The 7,803-nt window shown below is 38.5% G+C and overlaps 1 long non-coding RNA gene across 1 annotated transcript; it reads left to right on the top strand.

Annotated features, from left to right (window-relative positions):
* The first annotated feature begins 263 nt into the window (after positions 1-263).
* LOC121474448 lies at positions 264-6,956 on the top strand. Its single transcript, XR_005983402.1, has 3 exons — positions 264-399; positions 1,694-1,773; positions 6,233-6,956. It is a non-coding gene; the product is annotated as an uncharacterized LOC121474448 (long non-coding RNA).
* The last annotated feature ends 847 nt before the right edge of the window (positions 6,957-7,803 follow it).

Here is a 7,803-nt window from a genome sequence, read left to right on the forward strand (position 1 = left end):
AAGGGACCTTCTATAGGCAAGACTAAAGTCAAGCAGAAGAAGATACAGACAGCACTGAGTGGAAACCAGAGAAAGAGTCATTTATTTATTCAACAAATTGTACACTTATTAAATTCAGGATTTCAGGCTGGTTATCCCTTAACAGAGGTAATATTTGATTATAAATATTGTCTTAAAGGGCTTTTTTTTTTCTTTTCTTTTCTTTTTTTTTTTTTTATTTATGATAGTCACAGAGAGAGAGAAAGGCAGAGACAAAGGCAGAGGGAGAAGCAGGCTCCATGCACTGGGAGCCCGACGTGGGATTCGATCCCGGGTCTCCAGGATCACGCCCTGGGCCAAAGGCAGGCTCCAAACCGCTGCGCCACCCAGGGATCCCTTAAAGGGCTTTTAAGTACAGAGGTGAGAAGTAAAATATAAAAATATATCTGAATAATGATAATATAGAGTAGAAAACATTGATTCATTAGAAATTGAAATATAGGTAAAAGTGCTGTCTTAATCACAATGTTGGTCAAAACATTTGGAGGTGGCATTTGAACCAAAAGTACATTAAGAGCTCACTGAAAGGAAGCCAAGTGAAGGAGGTGAAAGAAAGCCCTAACTATTAGCTATAGAGAGCAAACATACTAATTCTGGGCCACTTATACAGTATAGGATCCAATCCAGAGCAAAACCAGAATTTCGGGACCTTCTGATCTTCCCAAGTGATCTCTTCACATTGAGCCTGCCATCCTTAAGTCCTGAAATGTGCTATGGGTGGAAGCAGAACTTCAGTTTTGAGATTATCTATTTTGGTCATGTGGGCACATCATGGTTTTATGAAAGAAAGTTAAATAATGTTTGCAAGGATATATTGAAGTGATTTGAAGGAAGGCTTTACTTTTTTCAGTTTTCCAAAGATGGAGCCCAATGCAGGGTAAATACAGTGTTAAGAGCTCAAGACTTGAGGTCAAGTTCAAGTTCCAGACCTCACTCATGTTGAGACTTGGGCACATCATTTACTAACTTTCGTATCTACAAACTGGGGTTTTATAGAACTTGCTCTGTCTACCCAACTAAAACCTTATGAGAACCAAAGTGAATGAATTCACATATAATAAGTTAGTACTTTCCTCCTCTTTAGCAGCAGGAATGTGTCTTGTGCATCTTAGTTTCTTTAACCCCTACCTATAAAATTACATATACCAGAAACTGATTAATTATGCTCCGCTGTGTTGCCCTTTAAATAAGCCATACTGGGCATTTGCTATACCCTTGTTTATGAATGTGGATTTGACCGCCCCAGTGGCTTATTTATCCCTTTGGTCTATCATACCCAATCAAGGTGAGCTTCTCTGATGAAGTACAGTGTAGTCTTCCTCAGCTGTAACCATTGATGTTTCTATTATATCATGCTATTTTCCTGTGGTCACCATTCATCAACACACACACAATGTCATTTGTCATATAAAAGGATTTGCTGTTCAAGAGTCTAGGGTCTGTTCTGTGTTAGCTAACAACTATCCACCATGGGACTTCTTAGAATACTGCTCAGCAGGAAGTCATGTTGTAAATGATTTGTTTTATTTCAGTCATGTCATCCTGTGTAGCTCTGCATTGCTTTATCTGGGCTATGGAAATAGTTTTGAGTGTGAGTGGTCAGAATCAAGCAGTGTTCTCTCACTTCATCAAATTTGGCACATTTTCTCTCCAGACAAATCCAATGAACATTTTGCAGACCTGCTAATCTCAGGAAGACTGAAGTTTTTAGAAGGCTGCTCTTCATATTCAGGGGTAAGTGGCAAGGGGAGGAAATGTTTGCTACTGTTTGGGTTGTGTTTTCTTAGCTTGGCAAAGAATTATAACTTAATGGGATTGATTAATGACTCACACACGGGAGACACAGTCCAGTAGTTTGGCTGAATGAGGCTGAGTGCCTATTTTGCTTTTCACTCTCCCATGATCTTTAACAATTGTAAAGTATCTACTTCCCCAGTTTACTCTTGGGAGTAGATTATATTCAGAAAAATGTGCTTTGGGTAGAACTTAATGTGCTTTCTCTAAAACTCTCTGAGGAATGTCACCCTCGAGAGAATGCTCTGTTTTATAGAGATAGTGGGGTTGACTATTTAAACTCTCTTAAAATGGCTTTCTGAAATTGTATCATTTGATTTTATAAGATTACTTCAAGAACATTTCATTAGGGAAGGTTAAACAGTCAGAGTGATTTGGTGGAGAAGTCAGCACCTTAGCAAGAAGATAAGCCTCAGAGTATGAGTACCAAGAGGCTTGGCACACTCATTCAACCTTGGCACACTGTATCTTGGAATTAGGTGTTTCTATTGACCTTTTCAAAGCCCCTCCCTAAAAAAAAAAAAAAAACAAAGCCCCTCCCTAGCTAAAGAGCAAGTTCTTTAGAGAAGGAACTAGATCTGATTCATATTTTGGTTCCTTTATTGAAAGTGGTTCAATAGGGACGCCTGGGTGGCTCAGTGGTTGAGCGTCTGCCTTTGGCTCAGGGCGTGATCCCGGGTCTGGGGATCGAGTCCCACATCAGGTTCCTTGTGGGATGCCTGCTTCTCCCTCTGCCTGTGTCTCTGCCTCTCTCTGTGTCTCTCATGAAAAAATAAATAAAATCTTAAAAAAAAAGAAAGTGGTTCAATATGTTAGCTACTAATGAGTGTTTTCCTCATTAATTTATACATCAATGCAGCAAATGATTGAATGTGTATACTGGGCAATAAGGATAGTGATACGAGCCAAACCCAAGCAGCCACCTTCATGGACCTTGCTTTCTAATGGGCAGAGAGAGCAACAATCCAGGAATAATCAAACAAATATATTCAATATATTATAAAGTTGCTATGAGTGCTATGAAAAAAAATGAAGCAGATTAAAGGCATAGTAACAAGGAGCACTGCTTTAGATCAGGCAGCCAGGAAAAGTTATTAAGAGGAAGTGACATTTGAGTGGGGGCCTAAATGGAGAGAGGAAGTATAAGCCATGCTGTTGGGTATCTATGGAAAGTGCTTTCCAGATGGACTGATAGTACAAGTACAAAGCCAGTATGAGATTGTGGTTAAGAAATTGGTCTCTGGAGTTTGGTTGACTATACTCAAATCCTCTCTGCCACTTATATCTCTGCATGAAACAATCATGATGATAATTGTTGGTATTCAGTAAGGACTTACCATGAGTCAGTTACAATACTAAACCTTTTATATAGTCTTTCTTGTTGAATTCTCACATCAACTCTACAAAATCAGTACTACCATAAATCTTATTCTACGACAAAGGAATGAGGCATAAAGAGGTTAGTGAATAATGGAGCCAGGATTCAATCACCGCAGTTCTACTGAAGAGCTAGTAGTTTTAACACAAAATAAAATGTGGGATGAGCATAGCCAGATGTGGGAAAATTGGGACATTTGTTCTTGTAACTTCTTCTTCTGCCAATGACCTCTTTTCCTCCAACACTGCCTAGGGCTTTCTGAGGTGGTTTGGGAGGGGCATACCCATATGCATAACCACCTCTTTTTCTGGGCTTTTCCCCACAGAAATCGTTCCTGGTTTCTTCCAATCCTTGGGGAACAGCCATCTTGTTCTGAGTAAACTATCAAACTAAGCTTAGCAAAAGTGCCAGTGGAAATTGTGATCTAGTAGAAATAGCAGGACACAATCAATCCTGGCTCTGCAAATCACTAGCTGTGTGACCTAGGTCAAGCCCTTGGATCTCTGAGCCTTAGTTTCCTCCTATGTAAAATGAATTGATACTATTTCTAATGCCTACTTCATCTAATAGTAAATATTATTTCTCCTGTGCAAATCAAATAAGGTCATGCATGGTAAAGTGAAATATAAAATAAACTGGAAGCTATATTAAAAACCGGCCTATTGTTATAATATGCAAATACATCCTGTGGTATGTGATATGTTAATTTATTGATTATTAGAATATACTACTGTGACAAACTTTCTGGCCCTGTTTTATATATATGTTTCTGATGTCATACCCTCCCACTTCTTACAGTTCTTCAAATTTCATTTCTCAGAACAATGAAAATGTGAGTTGGACTTTCACTAACAATTTACTTTAGAATGTTTATTTCTTTAGAAACTAGATAAATTAGAGCAGTTTGTCCTTTTTGGAGCTGAAGCTATTTGACTCCATCATTTTAACCATATGTATCTATTTTATCATACAGAAAAATCTCAGTTAACCAGAATCAAAGTGGAACAAGGAGTTTTAGGTTACTAATTCTTGGTTAATTATAAAAGCAAAAATGCATTAGAAATCTCTTTCTCTTTTCATAATATAGAAAATATTTTTGGGATACCTGGATGGCTCATCAGTTGAGCATCTGCCTTCGGTTCAGGGAGTGATCCTGAGATCTGGGATCGAGTCCCACATCAGGCACCCTGTAAGGAGCTTGCTTCTCCCTCTGCCTATGTCTCTGCCATTCTCTGTGTGTGTGTGTGTGTGTGTGTGTGTGTGTGTCTTTCATGAATAAATAAATCAATCTTTTAAAAAATATATTTTGTGAAATATATCAGTTATTCTTCATTCTTCTGACTTAGGGAGTAGAGACCAATGAAGGTAACAAAATGTGTGTGTGTGTGTGTGTGTGTGTGTGTGTGTGTGTGTGACACAGAGAGAGACTGCCTCTGCTATGGAGAACAGAATTGTCATGTTGAACATCTCTGCTCAGTGTTCAACATTTTATATGCAGTCATGAGCAACATAAGAAGCTGAGTTAAAGATGAAATAACCTGAAACATCAGCTGGAAAAATGAAGACTCATTACACATTAAAAGGATGTTAATAATAAGAGCTACATAGTGGTTAAGGACTCAGACTCCATGCCAGCTCACTTGGGTTGGAATCCTGGCTTGGTTGCTCAGTAGCTCTACGGCCTCGGACTTAACTTCTCTGAATCTTTAATTTCCTCATCTGTAAAGTGAGAATAAGAATAATAATACCTACTTCACAGAGTTATTCAAGTGAAGACAGTGTCTGATGCATAGCAAATACCCTATAAAGGTTAGAATTATTGCTATATCAGTGGTGATGAGTACATACTATATTTTAACATATTAATCCACAATAACTCTATGAAGTAGGCACTATTGTTTTGAGGAAATTGAATAAGAGATAGTAAGTGACTTGCAAAAAATTAAAAAAAAAAAAAAGTAAGTGACTTGCCTGAGGCCACTCAGCCAGTACCAATGTAGCTGAGTATTCATACCACATCTGTCTGGCTTTAACTCCATGGTCCTAACCACCATCCTAAACTACCTTGGGGACATGTTTCCTGGTTTCAATCCTTATCATCACCTTATTCTTCATTATTTACCTTTGTTCTCAGGGTTGAAATAAATAATAAGCATTTATAGAATGGGACGGTACTAAACAATCAAAATTGAGATTTGACTGCTTAAATCCATTTAATTGAGGTTTTTGAGTATTATTTGTTAGTGAACATGGTCACTTAAATAAATCACATATTGAGAGAGGCCTTGAATAAATTATCTTAAAATTAATATTGTTTTTGCATCAAACCTACCAAAGTTATCACAAGACTTACCTAGAGGGATTTTATTCTGTTTGGCTTTGGGATGCTTAGAATTTTTTTTTTCTTTTGGTTAATGTTCTAACATAGAATGTATTCTCCCAGAGGCCCACAGTAAACACTCAATGGTGCCTAAAACAGTCCACACTCACCTTGGTGCATATTAACATTATCTGATATGAGTGATGGATCTCTAGACAGATGTAGCCTGCAAAGATGGGGGGATGAGGTGGAGAAAGGTATGCATGATCAAGTCTGTCTTTTCCAGTAACAGTAATGGGTCATGGCTGCATTTTAAAGGGAAGGGGAAAATTGCTTTTCCAACCCAAAGTATAAAGCTATGACTCATGCTGGAATTGGTCCAGAATGTTGGTCAAATTATCCAGATTGACAACTAAAGCTGAAAGATCTTGGGAAGACATTGTGGAGAGCTGAAATGCAGGGACAGACATATGGGAAGTTTAGATTCATTGGAAAAACGTGAACTGGTTAGAGAAAAAGAATAAGGAAAGCAGAGTGTGTAACATCTTAAAAAATCGAACAAATGCCTTTAAAATGACTTTCCTGATCTCCTCCGATAATCCTAGGAACTCCAAACTCCCTACCCAGCAAATTAATGGAATATCCAAAGAAAACCAATCCCTCCTTGTAAACAAAGTGGAAATTTCCTTCTTTTCCAAAAGGGCCCCAGTCCCAGCCATAGAGGAAGCATGGAGACGAAAACACATTTCTGCCTGAAATGACCTCCTATTTTAAGAAAAAACAACAGCCTCAAAAGAAGGAAAGGAAAAACAAAGTTCCACCCAGAAGGAAATTGTATGTAAACAACCCAAAGGGAGACCAAGACGAGAGGGTTGGAATACTGAAATAAGCAACAAGCAAATGGCCTCTGATGTTGTCATTAGCTTCTGACAATGTCAGAATTTGAGCTTTGAGACAACTGCTTTGTGATTGACAAAAAAGGGGTTGGGGTGGGGGAGGATCTGGACAAAAGCAAGCTGGTTAAAAGGTCCCCTCTGCAGCCGTGGAAACTTTGATCTTTGAAGTTTGCCTATTTTTTCAGGACTCTGCTAGCGTGTAACCCAGGGGAGATCAGCAACCACAAAACGTTGGCTATAATTTTCTGCAATTTGTCACATGCCCTCTTGAAGCCCTGGTGAGATGGTTTTCTTCTGTTTTTAAGCTGCGGATGATAGTAAAGGAGTTCAGGCAAGATAAGAGCAAATTGGAATCTTCCCAATTCTTCTAAGCCTGAAGACTACATTATCCTGCAGGTGTATTTTAATTTACTCTTTTTACTGCATGTGTATTTGGTTTGGCTCACATGGCATTAATTTTTCCCCCTCCTTTTGGATCCAACATTTAAAAATAAAGATATTCCAAGTCAAAATTGGATTTCTATTTACTCTAAAAAATCTGGTGGCATGAGTCCCAGATTCCTGTGGGGGCAAAGTCTGAAGCTGAGTACCTGCTGCCCTGTTCAGATGGGGCATGCACTTGACATTCCGCTAGTCCATCCTGCCAGCATCACTCAATTCTGTTACCTGTTTGCCCCATTCAGGGAAATTTGTATTTCCCTGGGGAAATTTCCCAGGGAAATTTTGATCCATATACATCTGATCCATACACATCTTTAGAAATATTCCCTGCTTAATCCAGATTGCAACAGCCCACTGAGAAGGATTCTAAGCTGTGTCTGGGCTTGGCATAAAAGTTATGATTAGCTGTTAATGTTCTATTTGGGCACAGAGGAAGTGGGTGGTAGCACAGATGCCAAATATTTGTCCTCTCTGATTAGTTAGACCTCTGTTTAAGCCTGTATTTTACCTTTAAATAGGATCCTATGCTTCTTAGTGCAATTTCTCTATCAACATTCTTGAAACTCAGTCTTAGTCATTTCATCTCCAAGCCTCTGAACAAACCTTCCATATAGAATTTCATTGATTCTAGAAATCTCACTACACCCAACTTCTTTTAATCGACTTTCAACCACTTTACAAGCAGCTTTTGGTGTAATTTAAATAAGTGAAAGGGAAGGCATTGACACACTGTAGCACTGGTTTTAAGATGACAGGTGAAGCAATAGCCACTACTGTGGCCTCCAATTATCTTCCTATGTATCTACCTATCATCTATCTATCTATCTATCTATCTATCTATCTATCTATCTATCATCTATCACCTACCTACATACCTATCTCTGTATCTATCCATTTAGAGTCCTAGCTGCCTGCCTTTGGAATCAGACTTATAG

The sequence above is a fragment of the Vulpes lagopus genome, chromosome 13, assembly GCF_018345385.1.
Source record: "Vulpes lagopus strain Blue_001 chromosome 13, ASM1834538v1, whole genome shotgun sequence".
NCBI lineage: Eukaryota > Metazoa > Chordata > Mammalia > Carnivora > Canidae > Vulpes > Vulpes lagopus.